The following is a 27358-nucleotide window of genomic DNA, read 5'->3' as shown; positions in this document are numbered from 1 at the left end:
GTACTAGCTAATCAAGTGCAATGTTTCTTTAAATGACTTTTCAACCATTGAAATGACTTCTTAAAAAAAAAAGCAAGCACCCTAATTTTCAGTGGTGAATTTTAAGAAAGCACCAATCATTTCTTGTTTTTCAACTGCACTGAATCTCAACCACTTTTTTTCATAATTCCTACTTTCAAACTGCCATTTCATTTCCACAACTCATCTGACTAGAAGCACATCTACCTTCAAGATGCCAAAAGTCTGTTTGTCTTAATTAATCAAATGTTTGGATAAAATAGAATCATCATGGCACACTTTTAATGAGGACATTCCTGATCATATGATTGAAGAGGAAATTCCAGATGAGGACATGCTACAAGTTCTATTAAATTATGAAAATTCTGAACAATAAATTAATATTTACAAATTCAAAATTAGTTGACATATTATTCATTTTTATTTCTAATTTATGAAGTAGTAGCGAAGTGATTGTATTGAAGTGAATTTTAGACTCTGCATCGGTACCTACTTGTAGGTACTTAAATCACTCACATAACACAACAGCTCTTTTTAGAGCTACCCTACCTCTAAGCACTCCAAATTCTTATTTTACACTATTTTCTTTCAATGTTTTTCCCTGTGGTATGCTCTGGGTGCGCGTACCGGTGAACGTACATGGGAACGCACACAGCGCTTACCCCGCGAAAATTGGAAAAAAAAGAAACAAACGTTTTTTTGCCCTTCAGGGTCCTTCTAGGCCCCCCTCAGAAAACCTAGGGGGTCAGGGGGTGTCCACCCTGCCCCCTTTTAATTATTTCCCCTTGTTTTTTCACCTCTTGTGTCTCGATTCTACCGAGACACAAGATGGCAGACTCTCCGGACTGTTTGGAATGTTGACAGACAGCTTTCCGCTCGCGCACTTCCGTGGCGCGCCGGGTGCGCTCCCTGGTACGCGTGCCGGTGAGCGGTTGGAGCGCGCCTGTAGATATATATGTGTTTTTGAAGTTAATTTTCAAAGAAATCACTGGAGCAATTTTCACCAAATATAGCAAAGGCATATCTGCGTACCAGTCCCTACAATTTGGCAAAGTTTCGCGTAATTCCGTTCAGCGGTTCGGGCTGTAGACGTGTCAGAACGTCCTATGAAAATTAACATGGGGAAAACACGTTTTGGGACCCCCCTTTTTTCTTAGCCCCCACTTCGCGAATCCCCCCAAAACTTTCAGGGAAGGAGCGGAGCGGAGCTGGCGAAAATGTTGGAAAATTACACGCAAATTCCTCAACCGGCGCCAGAGTTATTCCCAATAGAATGTTGCGGATTTCCTATGGTAGCTAGGTCCTAACTATAACTACCTACTGGCGACCGCCAGTAGATAATACAGGTTAGCCCCAAGGAGTTAAATCACTAGAAAGTACGTAGTTCATGACGCTTTATTTCAAACTTGCAAGCAGGCAGCAAAGACGTGTACAGGCAACAATAAATGTCCATAGCCAAACGCGTTTCAGGAGTCCCATTCTTCCCTTCATCAGTGGCAAATCATAGCAGAAACGAGCAACGTTTCGCGCGCACACTTTATCTTCCCAATTACCTGTCACAGTGGGAGTGGCCTTCCTCGAAGCCTTCTGGTAATTGTAGTATACTGTGGTCATCCTTTGTGGGTGTGCTCTGATCGCTCATGTTACAATAAACAAAAGTACTACCCCAGTGGGCTTGTGCACTGACCAGTCACTCTGCCTGCCCTGCTATGCAGAATTCAAATTTGAACACGAGCTGGCACCAGTCCTGCAAAGGCTCCAACTCCCGATCTCTCCGTACGTTGCAGCACCAACCTGGCGCTGACACAGACCTGTTCACAAAACAGTGGATTTAACTCCGCGGCTCCGTTTTAAAACATATATTCACTGAAAAAACCAAAGGTTGCAGGGACATTATAGTTAGGATATAGAATTAAAGGAACCTTCAAAATTCAATAAAAATAAAAACGTTCACATGGATGCTATAGTTAGGTTCAGATTTTACACACACATAACCATAAAAAGTCAGCAGTTATAGTTATCTCAGCTAACTATAACTTATGCCCCCTTAATGCACTGCTTATTACATCACTCCTGACATGGTCAGTGACATCACTGATGACAGCATCGATTGAGTGTAAGTGTTTAGTAGGAGTTGCTGATACTGAGATACTGTATAAGTTAAACTACTATTCTTTATTCACTAATAATGAGTGATAGTATTTCTAACATATACCATCGAACTATAATCCCCTTTTTAAATAGGGTGTACTATTTATGAGTGAGCTATTCTCTGCTCTGACACATGCCCCCTGCTGAAGTATGAGTATGTTAGTGCTTTGCGACAGTCCAAACTGTTTATTAAGACTTCACTCCACAGTGATGGCTGAGTATAGATGTGTTTTATGACATACTGACCACTTAGTTTAAACATTCCTCCTTTGTGATGAATGAGTGTAACAGTAGTTTGCAATAAATGCATGTGTTCACTGAGACCTCTTTCTAGCGTGATGGCTCAGTGTAGTAGTGATTTGCAAAAGACTGACCTCTCTCATGCCACCTTTCTCCAGGATGAAAAATAATGTTACTAGTGGTTTGTGACACAGTGGCCTGCCTGCTAAGACCTCTTTACTGGGTGTGTGTCATAGTGGTTTATTTAAAACTGACGTCTGCACTAAAATCTCTTTCCAGGTTGATGAATGATGTTGTTGTGGTTTATGATAGACCAGCCTGTCTGGCTAGATGTCTAACTTTGGTCATTAGTGTTTACAGTAGTGGTTTAGACATAAATATATGCTCAGAACTCTCTCCTGGGTGATAAGTGAGAGCAGTAGTTGCTAAGGTTACAGTGAGCTCTCTGCTTCACATTTCTCACCAGTCTCCTTTTCTTATTTAAAAAAAAGTGTGAATGGTATTTTATGAAGTATATAGAAATGTGTAACACAGTGGCCTGCCTGCTAAGACCTCTTTACTGGGTGTGTGTCATAGTGGTTTGTGTAAAACAGACGTCGGCACTAAAATCTCTTTCCAGGTTGATGAATGATGTTGTTGTGGTTTGTGATAGACCAGCCTGTATGGATAGACGTCTATCTTTGGTCATTAGTGTTTAGAGTAGTGGTTTAGACATGAATATACGCTCAGAACTCTCTCCTGGGTGATAAGTGTTAGCAGTAGTTGCTAAGGTTACAGTGAGCTCTCTGCTTCACATCTCTTATCAGTCTCCTTTTCTTATTTACAAATAATTGAAAATGGTATTTTATGAAGTATATAGAAATCTACTTTGCTGGATGATGTCATCAGTGATGTAATAATTGAGGTCATTGCAGAAGGCGTAAGTTATAGTTAGCTATGTGAATTTAGGGGCATTTAGCAGTGAATGGGCTTCTTACCCCTGGGGTGACTACACGCCATAAATGACCACTTTCTGAGGAAAGTGGGCATAAACCTGACCCAGAGCTCCTAGTTCCAACAAGTTCAAAATGGTGAAAACCCTTCCTTGGCTGTGACCTTCATGTGGCCCACCTTGGGGATGTGCATAGCCTGAAAGTGTGACACGCCTCCTGACTAACTAATTACCCACATTCTCTGGTGCTAATTGTCCTCAGGGCAGGGGGTGGCATTCCTCAGGTATGGGGTGAAGCAGTTGTTGCATGGCAAAAACAGCATACGCTTTGAAGCCTCTGGCCCTGAAATAATAATTTGCCTTCCTCCTGAACAGGCATTGTTTCTGGCATCTGAGAGCATGGGCTCTCACTCACAGGGGGTCAGAAACTCGTTTGTGGTGACAGGCTGGATGACACCAGTCAGCCTGCATGATAGAGGTCTAGTAGGTTTTCAGGGGCACCTCTGGGTGCATGTCATAATACATCTAGTACTGGCATTAGTACAGATTTGATACCAAACACCATAGGTTTCAGTGCAGCCATTGTGTAGCTGGGTAACTCGTAATGGCAAGGGCCCAGTACATGTCCTTAAGATGACTTCCTGATCACTTCCAATATCTAGGAATAGAATTAGACATCACAGGGGCCTATCTGCTCATGCAGATGGGTCCTCACATTTAATATAATGCAGCCTGGACTAGGGCTCTAAAACCTTCTGTGTGAAATACCTTACATATAGTATATTGAGTGTACCTTGACGGGGCACACAGGGAGTGTGTCATGTTGTGTTTTCAAAATGGTTTGCACCATTTCACTCACCCTGAGATGGCAGGCTGCATGCAGTTTCTGTGTGGTTTCCTTTGGGTGGCATAATACATTTAGTAAACACAAGAAGATTTAGTGCCCTGGGTACCAGGGGTACCATTTACTAGAGACATGCACGGGTGCTAAAGTTCCTGCCAATTGTGTTGCAATTAGATATTTACCTTTTTATAAGTGAAGGAGCACCGGCACTGGGCCCTGTTTAGTAGGGCCTCAGTGAACGTTGTGTTGAAAAGCATCAGTACTAGGGCAAAAAAAGGGGTTGAACATGCCAAAAAGGGCATCTTCCTACAGTGAATACATAGACATTGCCTTAGAACTGACAGCTAGCAGACAGTTGGCCAGTGGGAGTGTAGTATTAAGCCAAAACAATAACTTCATAGTCTTCACCTATACATGTTTATCATTTCATGACACTGAGCTTCATTGAGAGTGTGGTGAATGGTTAATAACCTGTCTGTAAAACTCACAGTTTCCCTACCCCAGTTAGAGGGGAGGGAACCACATGGGCTAAGCCTCAACTGGCTCTGCCTGTCTCCCATTGGGACATCAATTCCAGATAATCGTTGTTTCACTTTCACCCTGTTTTAGACCGGGCAACCATCACTCAATTATCTTGGCCAGGTCCATCATCTGAGGTATGGTTTGAATCAATCAGCGGCCCCCCAGTACTCAAGGAAAAAGCTCCATGCACATCAGGGCTCTTGATCTTTTTTATTTTAATTAATGAACTCTTACTTTGGAAATTTGCTACTGAAAACAAAGCTCTATGCTAGGCAGGTGCAGCAAACAGGGCACCCGCTAGCAAAGTTCTCTGCCTTTAGTGTCACCACCACACCAGTAGCTGCACCAAAGGCCGTGGAGCTCTCCACCAGGCAGACAGGGATATTTCAATTGGGCAGGTGATCCTCCATCAGAAGAGAGGAGACCACAGCCTTTAGTGACCTGGTAGAGCAGCAGACAAATGGCTGTTCATTAAATGACCCCCACAATTATTTAGCCCAAATCTAAGTTTTTTTTACCAGTGGCACCATCGTAAAGATTTTGGGTTCAATAAAAAAAGCAAAACTTTTTAGAGTTGCAATTTCATTACAAGACTGGAAGCAACATTATGCATAATCTTTTAATGCTGTCACAAGCAGCCGCACTACATCATAAATAAAACAGTTCTAGAATGGAATGAACAGATGGTATGAAAGACAGCCTCTTTTAAATGCGGCTCTCAAGCAGATAAATTCCTTCCTACCTTCTCTTTCTGTACTAATTGTACTGTTTAACCCATATTGATTTTAGCTACCTTCTCTTTTCTGTATTAATTGTACTGTTTAATCTATATTACTTTTACATTCCCGCTATTTCTTTAGCGTAATCTTAAATAATGTGATTACTCAAGGCCTTTTTTTCCTCCTCCCGTCCCTCCCTGGATTTCCAATTTTTGGTCATCAATCAATCCCTCTAGCCCTTTCCCTTACCGAAGTGTTCCTCCAAATTGCCTCGGGCGGGTCTGCTCTCCATAACATGGCTCCATTCTCATGAAGAAACCTTGCGACCCTCACCTCCATGAATTCATGGAGTCCCCGTAGATCGCGCCTCTCCTTTGCCTATGGCGCTCCTTTCATTTGATTTGATTTTTGAGGCTACGAGTGAAGGACTGCGTCCCTTAGAGGATCGGCCCTTGGCAACGGTGGCGCTATGCGCCCGTGTTGCCAATCTCCCTTCTCTGATCTCCGGCAGAAGCTGATTCTTGAACGCTGCTCCCAAGCACTTTTTTGACAGTTAACAGCTGCTGCTGGAGACTGCGCCCCATACTCCTTTAGCTCTGATCGCTTGCCCATGCCTTTGATTTTACAATATCCTGCCTAAAAAATAAAAGGGGGAAGACTTGCTTTTATTATCAAAGCATTTTAGTATTCTCAACCCTAACTCTTCTATAACTGACCATAACGTATCCTTTATAATCCACCTATATCTGACCAAATCTTAACATAATGTCAGAAATTGGCTCAGACGATGCTGTAGCTAGCTCCCCCTAATTATAACAATGAGTCCTTCAAAGAGTTTATTCGAAAGGAAATGAGGTCTTGTATATTAGACTCATTTAAAGAGGTTATGTCCTCTAAAAGACCCCTCCCCCACTTTGGGAAGAACTGGCTCCTCAACTGACTTAGGTGGTCGTAGCACCTCAAACCTTGTGGGAGGTCCTTGCACCTCGAATTCAAAGGGTGTCCCTAGCGGCACAAATTACTCAGGTGTCCCTAGCGGCACAAATTACTCAGGTGTCCCTCGCGGCACAACTTACATGGGTGTCCTTAGTGGCACAAATGATCGGTGTGCTCATATTATTGCAGACTCTGATTCTGAAATTGAGGATAGTTTCCCTAATCCTCCTGATGAGTTTGTCCTTGATTTGGATGATGAGGACCTTCATTTCAATAACCAAGGTAATGATGATTCACCATTCACCATCCTCATCTAAGAATGTAATCCTGAATCTTTTGGGCGAGGAAATGTTTTTGCCACTTAATATTTCCCATCCTAGAAGCTCAGAATGGTTCCCGCAAGAGCATGTGGCAAAATTAATAAAAAATTGGCTCAGGAATACCCTGGAAAGAGAGACTCATTATAACCTTAGGTCTGAGTGCCCAAGACCGTCAATTCAAGACAAGGTCTGTCAGACCCTTAACCTTGACCCCAATTTATGTTCAAACTAGGTATGGGCCCCTGAAAGGGTATTGAGAAGTTCCTCAAGGGCTGCCAGGGTCGCCTTCTTGACATCCTGGGATCCCTAACTAGAATCTCAGACGCAGTAGAAGAATGCCACATCAACAATACTCCACTTGACATTGACCTTGTCAGAGACTGGGGCCAACGGACCTTGGTGCTCCTCGGTAATGCTAACTCTAGCCTTAATATTGAAAGAAGGAGAGCCCTCCTCACTAAGATTAATCTCAAATCGGGCGACATGGCCAAAAAGAACCTTCATTAAACCCTAAGGAACTCCTTTCTGGCAAAGATATGATCAAGTCCATAAGTAAATATATCCCCACCTTCACCACCCTCAATAAAGTCCAGGCTAATATGAGGCGTGTTTTTAGTTCATTCCTTTTTGGTCGGGCTTGAATAAGGGGCCTTTATTCCGGCCAAGGCAACCAAAGTCCATGTTCAAGATTCAGGGGCATTGGAAGAGGATTCTTCCAATCCAACCCTCCATTCTACCCCCAAAGCGGGAGAGGGTTGTGATATAGAGGATCCAGGTCCAGGGGCATGCCTAACAACTCCAGTACTCAAAGTAAGTACTCCTCTTCCTCCTTCTTCTTTCCCTCCCAAGGTAGGGGGCAGGCTACAATTATTTTACCACATATGGGAAAGTATAACTCAAGACCCCTGGGTTTTGGAGACTGTTCGGGGTTTCAGGATATATTTTATCAACACTCCTACACAAACTTCTCTCCCGAGAGTTCTAACTCTTTCGGAGGATCAACAAAAAATTGTAGAAGAAGAGATTTCATCCATGCTTCAAAAGGGCGCAATCTTAGAAGGTCATTGGAGTTTAAAGAGGTTTTTAAGCACACTCTTTCTCGTTTAAAAAAAGGAAAAAGGTTGGAGACCAGTCATAAATCTATGAGAGTTAAACAAGTATCTGGTCATAGGCATTTCAAAATGGAGGGCATCCACTTCCTGAGAAATCTACTTCTAGAGGGAGACTGGTTGGTCAAATTTGATCTAAAAGACACCTATTTTACCATTCCAATGGCCAAGGAACATCAGCCCTTCCTTCAGTTCGCTTGGAACAATCGTCTTTTCCAATGTCAAGCCCCACCTTTCGGGCTTTCTTCTGCCCCCTGGTGTTTCACCAAGATTATGAGAACTATTGCCTCGCTTAAATATTTATTTGGACGACATTCTCATTATGTCCCAACACCACTCACAGATCCTCAAAGATTTGAGGATTGCAATGGAACTCATAGAGAGTCTAGGCTTTATTATAAACCGGGAAAAATCAATCCTTACACCCTCCAGATCCCTACAGTTCCTCGAGTTTACAGTGGACACGTCAAAATTTCTTCTTCTTTTACTTTCCCCAAAGAAAATTGCCAAGATTCACAAGGATATCAGGTTTGTTTTAAAACAAGATTCTCTGTCCCTAAGACAGTTAGCCTGACATTTAGGCCTCCTCTTGTCTTTCATTCAAGCCATCTTCCCGGGACCTCTCAAATACAGGGCTCATCAGAGAATAAAAGGGAAGGCTCTCAGATCTGGCCTTTGGTACAGAGATCTTGTAACCTTAGACCAGGAAGCCAGGTCGGAACTGTCTTGGTGGCTGGAGAATTTGGATGCCTGGAATGTCAAAGCAATCTTTGGCTTGACCCCAGAGTTCATCCTGGAATCATATGTGAGTCTCCATGGTTGGGGTGCTCGCCTTCTCAACCAAAACACCGGTGGTGTATGGTCTCTTGCAGAGACATCACATCACATTATCTATTTAGAGCTTATGGCAGGAAGGGAGGGAGTAGAAGAACTTAATTTCTGCCTCCAAATTAACTCCTCCTCCCTCTCAGGCTTACTCATTTATAGACTCCCTGATTGTGAAGCAAAGGTATGTCAGGATCTATGCAATTATATTGCTCAGAAATCGCTAATTCCCACTAATTTCATAGCCTTTGGTGATTTTAATCTGCACGTGAACAACCCTAACTGCGCACAGGCAGCATAGCTGGTTTCGTCCCTGGCAGGGGCCAATCTAGCACAATGGGTATCTTCCCCGACACATATAGCAGGCCACACCCTGGATCTAGTTTTCACTAACATCACCTTTATAGATATGGAGGGTCCATGCCCCTTGGTTTGGTCTGACCATTACCTTATTCCTTCCTCATTTATTCTGTCCAAACTTGGTCATGCCACGTGCAAGTGCGCCACTTTAAAAAGAAACTGGAAAAATGTGACCGCAGCTTCTCTAAGTCCCATCCTTCAAGACAATTATCCTTCTTTATCCTCCGACCCCAATGCTGAGGCTGCTGTAATAAAGCAATGGATTGCTACAGCGGCGAAGACCGTTGCTCTGGCCAGAATGGTAAAATCCTTAGACTGTCCCCATCAGCACCATTGTTTTCTGGTGCCCTAAAAGATAAAAAAAGTAGGGGCAAGCAATTGGAAAGCAAGCGGAGAGTGAGCTTCTACGACGTAGCAAAAGCAATCTATAAAAATGCACTGAAAAACCTACATACGTCTCTAAAAGCTGCCAGGCGAAATTTTATTGTCTCGAGCATCCATAATGCAGACAACTCTAGTCGAGATGTTTTTAAGGTGGTTCAGACCTTTTTTAAACCTACAACAATAGAGACGGATATGATACCGTCCCCAGCCCTGTGTGAGAATATTGCCAGTTTTTTTATAACAACATTTTAAAGGTTTACGACTCCTTCTCGACACCAATGGCAACAGATAAATTTGATAGGCTAGGCCACTCGGAGTAGTGGAGGCCCCCTCGTTGACTAAATTCTCACCTATCTCGCATCAAAATGCTCTAACAGAACCTCTAAAATGAAGATCAGGTGCCCCAGATGACCCTTGTCCACCTAAACGCTGGAATAAGCTGTCTGCTAAATTCTCTGGTGCCCTACTTCATATTTGGAACTCTTTGCTTGATACAGGTGTCTTTCCAGACATCTGGAAACACGCCACGCTTCTCCCCCTGAGAAAAAAAACGAACGGTGACCCAGGAGATCTTAACAATCTGAGGCCAATCTCACTGCTCCCCGCTCCTGGTAAAATGCTAGAGAAGTTGGTCCAGCGCCAACTGACTGGCTTCATCGAGAGCAATGAATCCTTGCACGACAAACAATCAGGATTCCGGCCGGGGTTCAGCACGGGTCTGCTCTCCTTGAAGTGGCCGAGTTTGTGAGATGGTGCTCCTGAATCTGTCTGCAGCTTTTGACACTGTAGATCATGCCATATTGGCCTATAGACTACAAGAAGCAGGATTTGGGGGGAAGGTGCTGGACTGGCTGCTATATTGTTTACACTGTCGCACCCAAAGAGTCACCCTAAAACCTTTTCAATCAAAACCCATACATTAGTGGTGTGGAGTCCCACAGGGCTCAGCATTGAGCCCTCGACTTTTTAACCTCTACCTAGCTCCACTCTTCTCTTTGATCGCTAACTGGAGTGTGAAAGCGATTTCCGACGCTGATGATACCCAGTTGGTCTTCCCCTTTCAGGAGACGGTAGATGCTTTTAAGAATGTTTTTAATTTTTTTTTATTTATACCACAGTAACACAGATATAAAATATAGAATCAACAATCTAACCAAGATATCAAAAATTCACAAATTCATATGATCGCAAAAAACACCACAAATACCTAAACCAATCTTGTGTTTCTTAACCCCCTTTACAGAGTACAAACTGAATTCGAAATGAAATAAATTGTAAATTTTTTCCCGCCAACATTCAAAAGAGGGAGGTTCAGATTGTAGCCATGCTGTAGCAATACATAATAGAGCAACCGTCATTGCAATAAAAACAAATATCGATGTTTATATAAGAGAGACCCCTTTTCTAGTTCAGGGCCAATTCCCAAAAGCATAATAGCCGGGGTAATACAAATCAGAGTCCCAGTCAGCATGGTTAAAAAATTCTCAATTCCAAGCACAAATCTTGATAGTTTGCAACAACTGAAAAAAATATAAGGGCTATCCGTGTTAAAACTAAGGTCAATGGACAATCAATATTTGCCCGGCGGTATCGCCTCTTTAACCCACAAAATATTAACCAATGAAGAGGCAGGCGCTGGAGACTGGAAGGCAGGAAACAAGGTTTATTCTCTCCGGAGGAGAACACATCAGTTCAGACAGCCAGTATCGTCACGAGGTGCTCTAACCGCATCTCTGAGGCCTGGCCTCTTATACACAGTTAAATGAATTTTATTGCAGGTAACACAGTCTTGTAATGCTTTGAAGTATGAAAGGACATCCTCTGAATCTCCCCTACAGGCCCGTTCCCACACACATTTACAGTTGAAGTCCCCACCCCGGTCACAACAGGTGATGATTATCGCGCAGCTGGACATTCCGCCGATTCACGGAATGTGGGGGTTTGATCGAATCTCATAGGGTGGGGGCTTTGATCAACTCGGGGGTCCTTTGATGAGGGAAGCTTTCTACTGTACGGGGAGGGGCAATAAACAGTATCGGCAGAGCTAGGTGTCGGCCTGGGAAAGAGGAAGACAAACGGGCACACAGGAAAAAGGGGGGGGGGGTTGGTATCAAAGGGCCTGGGACCATGAAAAGGAATGAAGGGAGGTGTCGTGCTGGGAACAGGATGGGGTTCTGAGGCAGAGCTGCGTTGAAGGGGGGTTTATGACCCAAGGCATGCGAGTGTGGGGGTTGTCAGCGTGCGGGCTTTGCGAGGGCGAAGGGCTATGCTGGGGGCCAGTGGCGTGCAGAGGGTGGTTCTGATCGAGGCACCTAAAATGGCGGGTGCACACGACAAAAAGTGTGGCATCCGGGGAAAAAGGCAAGATGGCGCAGATAATGTTTACCAAACCGTACTAATTTTCCACATCCGCCATATCAGCCCCACATCGAAAACATTTGCCACCATGCCCACCCCCCTACTTAAACATATGTGCTGAAAACAGTTTTGAAACATTGCACTTTCAAGTTGGCAGACAATAAGGCTTCCCTGGATCTTATAAGGACATTCTTTATACATATATTTTCAACCCCCAATATGGAGGACCATTTGGAGTTATGTTTTTCTAAGTCATCTAATCTATAAGATAATAATATCTTGTATAGCACTCCAATCTTATCCTGCCGCCTGACAGCTTCAACAGCTAAATTAGGTGTGCCTGAAACCTTTCTCCGATTCATAAAAACTCGAATTTGGAGAAATTTGAAAAATTGAAGATTTGATAGGTTATACTGTCTCCCTAGATCTTCATAAGATTTAAGAGGTCCACCGACCACAAAAAAATCCCCTAATTGAAGAATCCCCTTAGTCCTCCATCCATGGGCTATACTATTCGAAACAATAGGGGGAAGAACTTTCACAGCATTCATGGGGTATACTGAGAGAGTTTCTGCAATAGGCATAGCTTGCAAATTCTCTTCCATACTTTAAAAGCAGACACCAACACTTTGAACCTAGTTCGATAAAAGTAGCTTCTATCAATTTCTTTACAAAAACATTGTCGTGCCTCCGAACCTAACAAAATCTGAAAAATCGAAGGAGCCTCTGCCCTATTAACTTGATCTTCGCCTGTCAATAACACCCTCATCTTTAACAAAAAGCATACATAGAAATACAGAGCAAAGTCAGGGATAGCTAAACCCCCCCGTTCAATTGGTAGTGTCATAAATCTAATGGCACGTCTAGGTTTACCAGGTGCCCAAAGAAATTTAGCGCAGATGGATTGGAGAATTGCAGCAGTTGAGCAGCAGATACTTCCAAACATAATAACCTAAATAGGTATAAAACTTTTGGTAAAACATTCATTTTAATGATGTTACTTCTACCTATTAGGGTAAAATGAAGTCTTGCCCACTTATCTAATGATTACTTGATGTTACAAACCAACGCAGTCCAGTTAGCATCCACCACTTCGAGTATTGACGCTCTTATTTTGATCCCCAGGTAAGTCACTTCTTTTAAAATTCTAACATCATCAGTAACAAGGATATCAGTACATATCATTTGAGTTTTGCTGACATTTAGTTTATACCCTGAGGCCTGGCCAAAGATTGTTGCTAACCGGTCAATTTCTTGAATTGCAGTATGTGGATCAGCCGACATCACCGCGATATCGTCAGCGTAAGCAAACACTGAAAATGGAGTATTTTGCTCAACAAAAGGCTTAATCAAAGGGGTATTAACTAACTGCTCAATAAACTGATTGATATAAAGAGCGAAAAGCAGTGGTGAGCAAGGGCACCCATGCCTAGTGCCCCTTGTAATATCAGCTGCTTCCGATAATAGCTCCATTGATGCGATTCTAGCAACCGGTGAAGTGTACAATACTTTCAGGGCAGTCATAAACCTTTTCCCAAAGCCCAATCGGCGCATCAGCTCCCATAAGTATTCCCACTCCACACAGTCGAATGCCTTCTCCGCATCCAATATAATTAGCCTCAGGTCTTGTTTCTTCGTCTGCGCAACGTCAAGGAGCGTCACCACTTTGTTCACATGGGTAACTGTGCCGCGCAGCGGAATTAACCCATGCTGTTTTTTTTTTTTTAAATATTTTTATTGTTGCAGTGCAATATTCAATAAAAACGTAGCGACAGGTAGTAGTGTGGCTTCAACATTCAGCCACAGTGAACCATGAATGCAACTTACATTTTCAGTGCTTAGAACTAGTAACTAAAAACGTCACAGATTGGATATCTGGCATCAGTTCTGACAATCAACATCATAATGTATAATAGCTAAGCAATAGTACAGGCTGCATGTCCTACGATATACGTGGAAGGTATCTCCATCAGATGTGCACATAATATTGTAACCTACCCATTACCATTACCTCATCTTCCCCCTACATCCCTAGTCTTCCTCGTCATCCTCTCCCGAGCTATCCATGTCGTCTTCCTCTGGCAGAGGCGCGCATATATCCCCCCTATAGGTATTCCAGGGTAGCCATAATTTATTCCACTTGCGTGGGTTAGATCTTTGTTTATACACCGCTCTCTCCGTCACCATGGTTATGTCCATATTCTTACACCATTGGGCCAGGGTAGGTGTTGCCTCTGCCCCCCACTTTTGCGCTATATCGCGTTTTGCCAACATCATACCGATCACTACCCACTGCCTCCCATATGTCGACAGATCAGTAAGGCCCCATACATTGAGTAGGCATAGCCTGGGATCAGGTGCAATGGTTATCTGTAGAGTTTGAGCCATAGTGCGTGTGATTCTCCTCCAGTATGTCATTATTGGAGGGCATTCCCAAAGTGTGTGGAACAGGGTCCCTTGTGCTCCGCATTGGCGCAGGCAGTGCGGATGGTCGGCTCTATGTATTTTGTGAAGCAGAGTGCGAGTGTAGTAGACTCTATGTAGTATCTTAAATTGCACTAGTCTAAACCTAGCTGATATTCCGGCCTCTCTGGGGGACGCCAGTGCGGCATTCCAACTATCCTCATCCAATTCCCCGAGCTCCTCCTCCCATGCCTCTTTTAGTTTCTGCAGTGGGTCTGGCAGGTTGTTTATTATTTACGATAGGTGAGAGAAGTAGCCTTGTTCTCCATGTAATCCGTCAGTAGTCGGTCCTCTAGGGGAGCCGATTCTGGAACCGTGGTGCCGGGTTCTAATACTGCCAGTAATGCGTGCCGGATCTGTATGTATCGGTACATCTCAGTTGCCCTCATGTCATATTGTTCCTTGAGCGTTTCAAATGGTACCACTTCCCCTCCCACCCACAGGTCCCCAACCACTGAGATCCCAATGGTGTCCCACTGGTCGAATCCCTTGCTGTGTCGTAGGCTACCCAGGGCTTTGGAGTCCCACAACGGTGTCATGCGTGTGATCACACCTCCCCATTTCAGTCGTGCTTGGGCTTTATGCCACAGTGTCACCGTGTGCCTAGTGGGTCCAACCAGTTTCTTAAGCAGCCCTTTGTCATAGAGTGGGGCCAGCAGGGTGGCAGCTCCAAGTTGTTTCCTATCCGCTAACAGTGCCGGGTCATCCTGTGGGCTATGTAGCCACCGGTTAATCACCTTAAGATGAGCCGCCCAGTAGTATAGTTCCAGGTTTGGGAGTGCTATCCCTCCACTGTACCAGTCCCTGATCAATTTCAAATGCGCCACTCTCGCTGGTTTGGTCCCCCACAGTAGGCCCGATATTTGATTAGAGACTTGCCTGAAGAACTGTACCGGGACTATCGCTGGTGTATTTACTAGGACATAGAGAAAGCGGGGCAGCGCCATCATCTTGAATAGCGCTGCTCTGCCTAATAACGTCAAGGGGAGGGTGCTCCAATGACGCGCATCTGATCTCAAACGTTCGAGCAGTGGTCGAAGGTTCAGGTTTCGGAAAGTACCATGGTCCCGAGTTACATGGATCCCCAGATATCGGAAGGATACGTCCTCCAGCAACAATGGACAGCTGTCGCCCAATTCTGGCGCCGCTCCACTGAGCATGTAGAGTATCGATTTCATCCAGTTTATTGTATAACCCGATGCCGTCCCATGCTTTTCGCACAGCGCCAGTAGCGCTGGTATACTTATCGGCAAGTCCATCAAATAGACTAGCATGTCATCCGCATACAATGACACCCTGTCTTCCCAACCGTCTCCCCATTGCACGCCTCTCAGCAATCGGGTAGTCCTAATGACCGTGGCCAAAGGTTCCAGGACCAAGGCAAAAAGTAGTGGCGAGAGTGGGCAGCCTTGCCTCGTACCCCTCCTCAACGAGATTTCTCTGGAGAGACGGCCATTAGCCAATACTCGCGCTACTGGGTCTTGGTAAAGTAATTTGATCCATGCTATAAATTTCGGGCCAAAGCCCATATGTTCCAATACTGCAAACAGGTAACGCCATTCTACCAGATCAAATGCCATCTTGGCGTCGAGGGAGAGAATCACCGCCGGTTCCGTCAACATCGGCGCCCGTGCCATCACCCCATGCAGGCGCCTCAAGTTCATCGCTGTGCTTCTATGTGGCATAAATCCTGATTGGTCAGGATGGATTACATGCCCCAGATGTGGCAGCAGTCGATTGGCCAGTAATTTTGCCAAGATTTTGGTTTCGGCGTTCAAGAGAGAAATTGGGCGGTATGAACCGCATTCCTCAGGCGGCTTGTCGGGTTTTGGAATTGTTACAATGGTCGCCGCTCGTTGGTCGGGCGGCAGTCGACCCCGTTCCAAACTGTCTTGAAACATATTGAGGAGGGGCGTAGAGAGCGTGTCTGACATTATCTTGTACCACTCTATTGGTATCCCATTGGGACCCACAGCCTTTCCCGAATGCAGGGCGGTTATAGCCGCTTGGAGCTCACCTGAGGTCAAGTCCATCTCCAGTTCCTCCACGTCGGCCCTCGACAGCGTGCGGGTGGGTATCCCCTCGAGAGATGTCTCTGCCATCTCCGGGGTAACCTCCGTATCGGGCGTGTAAACCGTTCGGAAATGGTCAGCCATAAGTTCAATTATTATAGAAGGGTGGGTTTGTAATATACCCTCGCGATCTTTCAGATGCAATATGGTCCTTTGTCCGTCTCTTTTCCTGTCCAGCCAGGCAAGGAGTCTGCCGGCCTTGTCACCCACTTCGTATATACTCTGTTTTGTGGCCGCTAAATTTTCTAACACCCTACTACGTAGATAATCAGTGTGACGCTGTTGACATAATTGTAGTGTGTGTCGTGTGTCTGCGGTCGGGTTAGTGGCATGGTCAGTATTGGCTCCGTCCAATTCGTTTTCTAGGACTACAAGTTCTTGCTTTTGTGCACGTTTATGACTCGCTATAATGGAAATGGCCTGTCCCCTAAGGACCGTTTTATAGGCCTCCCATAGGGTGGTGGGAGATTCCACCGATCCCTCGTTTTCGGTAAAGTATGATTTTGTGCCCTCCCTCAGCTTTTTGGTTATCAGAGGTACTTTAAGGTACCCAGGGTAGATCGGGAATATGCGTGTTCTGGCCCGCTCGGGGTTAGAGACAGTTAGTGTTAACGGTGAGTGGTCTGAAACTCCCCTAGGTCTAATATGTACATCAGTAATAGTGAGGAGGCTGTGTCCCAGTGTTAGGAGATAGTCAATCCGCGACAGACTGTCATGGACCGCCGAATGAAATGTATATTGTTGAGCCTCTGGATGAAATTGCCTCCAGAGGTCCACCAATCCTTGTGCCTCCAGGAAGCCATGCAGGCGGGAAGGCCCAGGGTCGTTCGTTCGCACCGGAAATCTATCACGTGTATTATGTGCCACTGCATTAAAGTCCCCCCCCAAGATCAGATCACCCTCAGGCAGTTCCAACAGAAATTTTCCTAGATCGGGGAGGGCAACCGCGTGCAGTGCCGGTGGAATATAGACCGAGACTACATTCAATGGCCTCCCCTCCCATTGACCATGCGCGGCCGCAAAACGGCCCTGCGTGTCTGTTTTCGTGGATTGAACGATGAATCCTGAGGAGCGGTGCATGAGGATCCCCGCGCCCCGGGAACCCCTAGTGAATTCTGCATGGGTGATCATCCTGTAACCCTTCCTGTCTAGGGCCCGCGTGGCCGTGCCTGTTAGGTGTGTTTCCTGCAGTAGGACCAACGCTGGATTAAAGCGTCGTATACATTGCAGTACTAGCCCCCTTTTGACTTTGTCCCCTAAACCTCGTACGTTCCATGACATGACACCTAATTGTGGCATCCGCCTCATTCCCGTGTCCTCCCTCCCAGTATCAACCTGAGTCAGTCCCGCCATAGAGTACGCTCCTGAATGTACAATCGCTGTGCTCTGATGGAGCCCGATCGTGGTGCCCAATACCTGCTAAGTGACATGTTTATGCCATGTACTTCCAATCTGTATCTGTGTGACCAACCTGAAAATGAAAAACCTCCCCCCCCCGCAACTCCCCCCCACCCTGCCCCCCTGCTCAACGGACTCAAAACTGCCCGCCCCCCCAACTCAGCAGAGTGCTTGAACCCTTCCCCAAACATAGTACTTGCACGCTGGGGTGAAGGACCCTCCGTAGCCAGCGACCTCCATTCTCAGTTCCAGAGGCCCTTCGCCCAGTGTCCATGGCGGCACGCCCGGCCAGCGTAGCAATTGATCTGTAAATTTGTTCGTGCGACTTCCTTATTCTTCCGTATTGTCTACTTCCGGAATGTCGTGCAGAGGTGAGTGGTGATCAGTTTCACCCCCGGATGCCTGGGAATTCAGATGGGAATCATCGTCGCTGTGCATGGTCGTCCTGTTGGAACGGCGCGGGCGGTTCACCGGCCTCCACCCCTCCAGCCATTCCATCGCTGTTTCCGGAGAGTCAAAGAACCATGTTTTATTGTTCGCTACAATCCTGAGTTTAGCTGGGAATATCATTGAGTAGGGAATTTCTCTGGCTCTGAGTTCTTTTTTAACTTCAAAAAAAGTTCTACGTCTTCGTGCGACTTCCGCAGTATAATCCGGAAAGAATGCCAACGTTGTGTTATGGATTCGGACCGGTGGGGAGTTCCTGGCCGCCTGCAGGATCGCATCCCTGTCTCTGAAGTTGAAGAGGCGAGCTATTATCGGTCTTGGGTTAGCTCCCTGTTTGGGGCGGCCCCCTGGAACCCGGTGCGCTCTTTCTACTGTGAAAAAGGTAGAGAGTCCTTTCGGTCGCAAGTGTTTTTGGATGAGTTCCTCCACATACAAATCCATAGCTCTCGTGCCTTCCGATTCTGGAACCCCGACGATGCGTATGTTATTCCGTCTTGAGCGCCCTTCTTGATCATCCAGCTTGTCGCGTAGGGCCTTGTTCTCCCTCGTGACCCTTTCCATGCTTGTTTGTAGTTCCGCGACATCTTCCACTAGCGACTTGGTCACCACTTCCATCGATTGCACTTTCTCCGACATCTTATGGAAGTCCGCTCTTATGAGTGTGATTTCTGACGATATTGAACCCATGCTGTTTTTGAGAAACTAACTAGCAAATAATCTTAGACAATCGGGAGGCGAAGATCTTCGAAGAAATTTTGCCATCACAATTTAGTAATGAAATCGGGCGGTATGACCCTACCAGCTCTGGGTCTTTACCCTTTTTACTAAAAACTACAATGGTAGCTTCTGCCCAAGATTTAGGAGCATATCCCTCTTGTGCATCTCTATATGTACTCAGCATATCCTCTTTAATTAAATTGAAGAAAAGCTTATAGATCTCCGCCGGGAGCTTATCCGGCCCGGCAGCCTTCCCTAAGGCTAAACTATTGACAGCCAGCTCTAACTCTTCCATCGTGATCAGGCACTCGAGTTGGGCTGTCGCCGCCAGATCTAAATATGATATAACTCCATTCATACACCTATTAATATTAATGCCTTTCTCTACCTGAGACGTGTACAGTTCAGTATAAAAGTGATGGAAAACTGAAAGGACAATCCGTCCCTGTTTTATCCTTCAGCACTTTAATACAGCAAGCAGACTCTTTCATGCGCAACCATAGCGCTAAAGATATGCCTACTGTTTCTTCAAACTCATGGTTCACCTTTTTATAGGCCAGGTATTTTCTAGCAATCTCCATCTTCCACACTCCCTGTATTTTAGCCCGGGCTCTAACAACAGCCTCTTCCAATATGTTGATATTATTGGCCTGAAGTGTTATACCCCAAGTTAATTCAGACTCCGCTACTCTCAAAGCATTATATAGTGCCTGCATCTCTCATTTTCTCTTTCCTAACTGAAAAAAGCTGAAACTCCGTAATCCAATGGGACATATGATCTTTAAAACCATCCTTTGAGCAGAGTTTCCGATCAAATGAAAACACATTAGGACGTAAGTTACAACCATCAGCAACAATTTCTAGGACTATTGGAGAATGATCCGGAAAAATTTGACAAGAAGCCCCTACCAAAACCGAGGCAGATGTGAAAAAATAATCCAGGCGCACCATCTTTTTGTGAGGAAAAGAGTAGAATGTATAGCCAGGATCCAGCGGTTGTAATTTCCCCCAAACATCAAGGATGGCATGATCATTTACAAGATTATATAGGGCTTTAATAACCTGTGGTTTGCAAACTTTATATCTTCTGGGTCTATTCTGTAGCTCTTGATTTGCTAAATTAATATTAATATCCCCGCAGATTAACAGCGGGGTCCCCCAAGTTGCTAATTCTACATTTAACTCCTCAAAAATAATTGCTTCATCTAGGTTGGATCCATATATGGTGCAAACTGTGAACTCAATATCCCCAAAATTACATTCAGTGATAGCCCATCTGCAGAGCTTATCAAAAAGGGTACGCCCTGTTGATTTAACATTGGATTTAACTAAAATCGCTACACCCAGAATCATTGAGGATTGCTGCGAAGACACCACTATTGAAAACCCAACAATGACCGCTGTTTCCACGGTATATGTGTCTCGCCCCTAGGCTGTGGAACTCTCTCTCCCCGGAATTAAAAGGGCAACCATCCTCCCCGCTCTTCCGGAAAGCATTGAAAACATGTCTCTTTGCAGAGGCTTATCTGTAATCTGGTGTCGGCTCATATTACATATTGTACCATTCTTTAGGCGCCTTGATGCCCTTCGGGGTTAAGTTGCGCGATATAAAACTGTATTCATTCATTCATTCTTGGAGACAAACTACATCTGGCTGAATATTTCTCAATTCTGCAGCAACCCTATTCCTTTTGTTCCAATTGTTGAGGCCAGAAAAATTTAAAGAACAAATCTTTATCCCCTTAGGTAGCCTCATGACAGTCAGAACAGTCAAAAAGAAAAGAAACGACTAATACATGATATAGTAAATATGCTAGTAAACATATATTCACATATGACATAGAAAATGATTGTCCTTGCCTTTGTTGCTCTATACTGGTTACTGTGGATTTTTTACACCTTTTATCCCACCCGAGTGACCCAAACTCCTCCCAACCCCGTGCTTCATAGACCCCCTCCCCCCACTCCCCTAGTAACAAGGCTTTAGGACCAATAGTCCTGCAGATGCAGGCTCCCTTAACCCCCTACGGTCCCTTGCAGAGCTCACAACCCAAAGTAAAAAAGGGTACAACCTTGTTTCCTATGAAATATATAGAAGGGAGAACACCTAAAGAAGAGAAAGGGGAAAATGAACTGATCAAAAGAGAAAGAGAATAGCTTCCCAAAATTGACATCAAAAACTCTTTAGCGGACCCTTCGCTCGTAAAAAAGCGAGTATGCTCCTTAAAAATCACTTTTAATTTCGCAGGATTCAGTAAATATGCTAGGGCCCCCTTAGCATGGAATTGTGAGAACAATTCCCCCAGTTGCCATCGGAGCTCCATCTAGATCGGCAGAAGTCCGGCCACACAAAAAACTCAAAATCAGCACCTGGTCTTTTTTTGTCGGGTCGTGGTAGTTTAAACACCTCCTCTCTTGCCAAGAAGCTGTTAAAGGCAATTAAAAAAACTCTAGCTTTATCGTTAGCTTGACCAGCATTATGTCGAGCATTAAAAGGGAACCGGTGGGCACGTTCAATCTCCCTATCGTAGGTTGTGCCCCTCCCTGCTACAATTCCGCAGGGGCCTGAAGACGTGGCTTTTCGACCAATAACCAGTTAGCACCTGATGAGTAAGCGGGAGGACCTAGGGAATAATCCAGCGCCGAGACGCCTACGGGTATTCGCCGCGCTTAATAAATGCCAAAAATAAATAAATAAATAAATATCGCAGTCCCATTTAGACAGCGCGGGGAATGCCTTCTTGAACAGCTCAACAATGAATCTACGAGGGTCAGATCCTTCCTTCACTTCCGGGATCTGAAGCACTCTCAGGTAATTCCTACGTGCTCGGTTTTCCAAGTCCGCCATCTTCAATTGAGTGTCATCCCTTTTTTTTATTATTTTTTTTTATTGAGAATTGACATAGTATAAAAAGACATCAGAATACAGAAGTTATACATCGATAAAAAAATCACAAAATTCATATTATAAATCGTCCCGTTAATACATCAATACAAAATTTAGAGTTGATACACAAGATAGTCAATCCACATAAGAAGACCAATTTATAACTATATACATATATATCTTTGTATAAAGAAGTTGATAAAATTCAGACTTAATAGTAATAGATTAAATCAAAGCAGCATTAGAGGACATACCCTCCCTCCATAACTTCACTGGAGCCCACATTTCAAAACCAAAATCCCGCAATTTTTTACCTTTATAAAGATAAAGAGAAGATTCTATGTTATGTATAGCAAGGAATCTGGCCAACCACATTGAGAAAGTCAGGGGAGAGGAATCCTTCCAAGCAGCTGATATCAAGATTCGTAAAACGGCCGCTGCTAGAAAAATTAGAGCCTCTACTTCTCTCCTTCCACTCAGCCCTAGTTTACCATCAATCCCGAGTATCATAACTGTTGGGGATAGACTGATCTTCGAGCCTAGCAGCCCCTCCCGAAATTTCTCGATCTCGGTTTTAATTGTAGCAAGTTTGTCGCATAAGAAAAACATATGAACCAGATCGGCTGAGTCTTGTTGGCATCTAGGACATTTACTATCTTCTCTCATCCCCCAGTCATGTAACTTAGCGGGGGTATAATATAAATTGAAGACAGTCATGAAGTGTTGAGCCTTTAAATTGGAGGACCTAAGTACCTGCTTATCTAAGGATAGGGCTTTATCAAGATCTACATCTGGGTCCTGTAGTTTCGCTGCCCAAGCTGCCTCATGCTTCTCAAGGTCGTTAGGTAGCCTGTCCAGCAGCTTCTGATAGACTACCCTTATCCTGTCACCATCATTCACTACATAATCAAGGATGGGGCTTGGAGCGAGAGAGCAAGCGGCAATTACGTCTGCGGTAAGAGTTCGTGCAATTTGAATATACTTAAAGCTATGACCTATAGATAGATCGTATTTCTGTTGAATAGCTTCAAATGGCATGGCTAGAGATCGCGGGTCACCCGACCAATAATTTCGCTACTTCCGGCTTCGGGCCCATATATTTCAAATCACCAGATACATTGATCAGATGACCTCACAATCTACTACCAATAATTGTGGGATTCCTTTCGATTATTTCTAGTATACCCGACTTACCATCCACCGTTACGGGTACCTATGACCACCATGGATCAGGGAGCTAGCTGTAAAGGAAAGGCAGCAAGATATACTATTCAACATGTGACTTTAATTCTCATGAAATGACTACGGACAACTGGAGGGTTTGAAAATTTTATCTAAAATTCATTAGAGTACAAAATTCAACTTATAGCGAGAAGGCAGTCAAATTAGCAAGATAACAAAATCATGTATCCATATAGAAAATAAACATTTGATTTTCAAGAAAGGTGCGACTGGGAACCTGCTAAACTAGTAAACTAATCATGCAAAAATGGACATGGTTGATGAAGCAAAACTAGGACAAATATCATTTACGCTATGGAAGGGGAAAATTTAGAAATCTAATAACAAGTTCTGTTGAGGGTAAGAAATAGGATATTTTATAACTTCAGAAAAATCTCTTCATTCAGTTTAGAGAGAGGAAATTATGGACCACATCAACAGATCACAAACTGCAATGGAGAAAAATAACCTTTAAAAGGAAGGGTAACATAGGAACACGCTATGAAATTCAAATGCAAATAATTTCATCAGAGACAATGGTTGCGGAAAAAGCATGGAGAATTATCGTATGCAAAGGAAATGTCTTTATTGAAGCAAAGACAGAAAAATAGAAAGGTGTGATTTCAAGAGATTCAGAGCGATATTTACCTAGACTGGTGTGAAAACCAAACCCTGGCCACGGGTCAGTTAAGGACAGGAAACCCTCAAGGAAGGATACCCCTCAATGGACAGCAGGTGCAGACTGGACACCCAGGACAGGACAGGAAACCCTCAGATTAGGATCAGGACAGGACCACCAGGACACGACCAGCACCCGCAGTTCGGAAGCAACGCCTGCGCTCCACCCTCTCTGCAGCTATCAGTCAGGACCCCGATTGGGTCAGCGAACTCCCCAGCAAAGTGCTCCGCCAGCACTTTAAGGTTTAGTAAAACCTTAGTCTATGGTCAATTTCGGACAGAGTGCTCCGCAGTGCTCTGTATCTTCAGTCACCTATTGAGTGCGTTGGGTCAGTGACAGGTCAGCTATTCAGACAAGTCGGACAATTTCCCTAGGTGAACCCAGGGTAGATATACTCTTTTGGGACAGCGTACCACCCCCCAAATGTTGCAAAGTGTCAGAATCCCCAATTTGGATTGGTCCTAAGGTAGGATTTGGTTAACACACCAATCAGAACAGACTATTCTAAGGCCTATTTTACATTCTAAGGTGCCGCCTAGCAAGATTGAGGTTCCCACGAGAAGTCGCAGGGGATACAATGGAAAGAAATACAATGTGTTACAATATGGTACAATCTAGATGCTCTTGCTGGGTGAAGGTGCATGTTCCCATGCAGGCTCTGGCAGCAACCTTCTTTGGCTTGGTTTCAATGCCACCGTGCCACGACTGATTCTGCGCAGTGGTGCCCTCCAAGATGGACTCCCCAGCCCCATCACTCCTCAGTGCCGAGGATACATGAAAAGTAAGCGAAAACAAATTAGCACATAGAAATAAATGAATGTATTACATGTTGTGACTTTGTACTTCAGATTTATCATCAAAAAAAAAATACTATGCCATTAGACATTAGTAATATATACACTGACACGAGAGCAACTGCACGAGCATCACCACGTTATCACGAAAGCTATGTATTACGCATGCGCCCCCCTTTCCCTCCAGAACTACCTCTACGTAGAGTCACGTGAGTGTGACTAACGCATGCGCAAAAGCGAACTTAAAAGCGGCAGCCATATTATGGACACAGGTTATTTGTATTAGTAAAACACATAGGCAAGCTTCGCTACCATACAGGCATATCCAAAATAAAGAGATTAGTAATAACGTACGTTTGTTATGAGGTTATGAAAAATCGAGGTTCATGAATCGAGCAAGTTGCGATGCGAAATCTTGCTCTATCAATCCCCTCTTTGATGATATTTACTATCATCACACATAAATGGAAACAGATGCCAACTTTCTTTCACACTTTGTACAACTCTATCTCTTCCAACATGCGATTCAATTTTTCCTTCTCATTTTTGGTAGGGTGAGAATTTCTCACCCTTTTGTAAATCTGATTATTTATTTCCTCCAATTCAAGCTCATCCGCATTCCGTTTCACTCCTCTTGCATTCACCTGATACTTCTTAGTATGCCTTCTGCATTTGCAACAGACGAATATGAAAAATAGGATAAGACCTATAATTCCTATTGGCATCAGTACCTTGAACAATAAGCTTCTACCTAAGTTAGCAAACCAGTAACCTACATTTGAGAGACCATCAACTAGTCTCTTCCAGGCACTGTCAACCTCGAGTGGTTTGAGTTCCCTTTCCAAATTAGTAATGTTTTTCACATATCTTTTTAGCTGCACACTTTTATCCGGAATGTAAGTGCAACAATGTTGCGCCTTCAACATCCGGCAGACTCCGCCCTCTTTTGCTAATAAGGTGTCAAGAGCAAGTCTGTTCTGCAAAACCATTGATCTGACCGCAACCATTTCGGTATTGACCAGCAGAAATCCATGAGCTGTGTCAGTAGATAACACATCTACTATTGTGGACAATTTGCAAATTCTGTGAGTGTTCAGAACCACTCCCACTACAGGTATCAGTGCACTAAAAATACTACCCATTATTTCACCTACACTTTCTCTTTTACTACGCACTAAGCCATTAGTGTTTTCGTTGCTTCCAGCAATTTCATTCACATGGTATATTTTCGGGAAGACAATGCCAAAGTAGCAGCTTCCATACCAGTGATCCGGCAATTTGAAATAAGCCTTGTCTCCACATATATAATAAATTCCAGGAAACACAGGCTCTGACCCATTTTTGAAACCCCAACCTCCAATTACCTTGTAATTGTGCTCACATTGACTGGAACCAATGAAACTGTTATTATAATAATCAGTCTTCACGCAGTGAAGACAGAGGTTCCCTTTCTTTTCGAAATCCAGCAACAGAGCAGGTCCCGCCCCGCCAGTTGAGGTGCTTTCCATGTTTTCAGCCCATTTAGGGGTTTTCTGCCCTTTGTCATTTGCCTTTCTTTGGAAACTCTCCCTTCTCTTCTCTGCCATGTTTAAAAATATTTTCTCTTGTTCATGCAATGAACAGGTCAGGTTGTCTCTGTGTGCTTCAGCTATGTCTATATTGCCTATAGTCAAAAAGTAGTCTCCCATATAACGTATTACGTCACTTTTTATATGTACAGGATTCAGATTTCCACGTATGGGAAGTTCAGAAAAAATCACGTCATTGTTAGAGTAATAGTACTGTAACGGTCCTCTCTTGTAAAATAAGCTTGCTAAAACGCTACAGGAGATTCCATATGTCAGGGGCAAGTGATGGTATGTCACGCCTTCAGCCACAGAAGTGGGCAGCTTCATGCAGACATAACAATCCTCTATCTCCATAGTCTCTACATAGTGTACTAACAAGTTTGCGAAAACATTTGAGTGCGTCTGGTTCCTAACTCCATGATAAAGTAGTCCTTCCTCATCTGATGCTTCTAAGTCTCGTTTTGTTTGTTTGAGTGCTTTCTCACGTCTTTCTACACTTCGTGTTGTCAGTTCTTCAGTGTCAGTAATCTGTGTAGGGGAAATATTAGTATTTTTACTAACCATAAAGGGAATGAAAACTGTTAGTCCTATCCAGACTAATATGACTATAACTATACTACATATACATACTTTACAGCATGTTTTGCAACAACTGCGACTAGGCCTTCCATTCGTTTTTGACTCAGACATTTTTGGCTCAGAAGAAATTTTCCAACCCCTCTTTGTAAGTTTACACAGGTAGCTTACTCTGTGCAACTTCAGGTGTGCTCGTCTTCCTCTTCTGTAGAGTACTCAGCAACCGGTTCTCCGTCGCTTTCGTCAGTGATATCAAGTTCCTCAAAATTTTCCAAGATTAAGTAGGTCCACTCCGGATCCTGGTATTTTTCGTTTTGTCTTTTTATTCGCTCACTCCTTCTCTTGGAGCTATCTTCAGGTATTTCTGCAATTCGGGGACTTCTTCTTATATCTGCTAGTTTCTCTTGGACTGTTTTTAGTCTTAATTTCAGTCTCTTAACATACCTTGGTTCAATGTGTTTCTTTTTCTTTAGTCTTTTAGCTGGCACTGTGACTTGGCTTTCTTCTAATGTCCTTTTGTTTTCATTTGTTTGTGGCACTTCAGTTTCTGCCTTTTACCTTTCTGTCTGACTAGTCCCAGGTCTTATATCTATTTCTTCTGCCTGGTTACTAAACTGGCCTTGTTCAGGTAGATTTTGCGTTTGGCTTTCAAATGTCTCTGATTCTGTGTCCTGAACACGTTCCTCTAGTTCTATCTGATCCTGTTCAAGCACTTCGATCCCTTGATTTTCTTCTGCTCGAACTATTACACTATGTCTAGTCTGTCCCTTTTCGATTTCAGGAGTCAGTGGAGGTGTGTCAATCACCTGATCTGTCCCT

Source organism: Lissotriton helveticus, chromosome 1_1, assembly GCF_964261635.1.
Source record: "Lissotriton helveticus chromosome 1_1, aLisHel1.1, whole genome shotgun sequence".
NCBI classification, from domain to species: Eukaryota; Metazoa; Chordata; class Amphibia; order Caudata; family Salamandridae; genus Lissotriton; species Lissotriton helveticus.
This window is presented reverse-complemented; position numbering follows the sequence as displayed.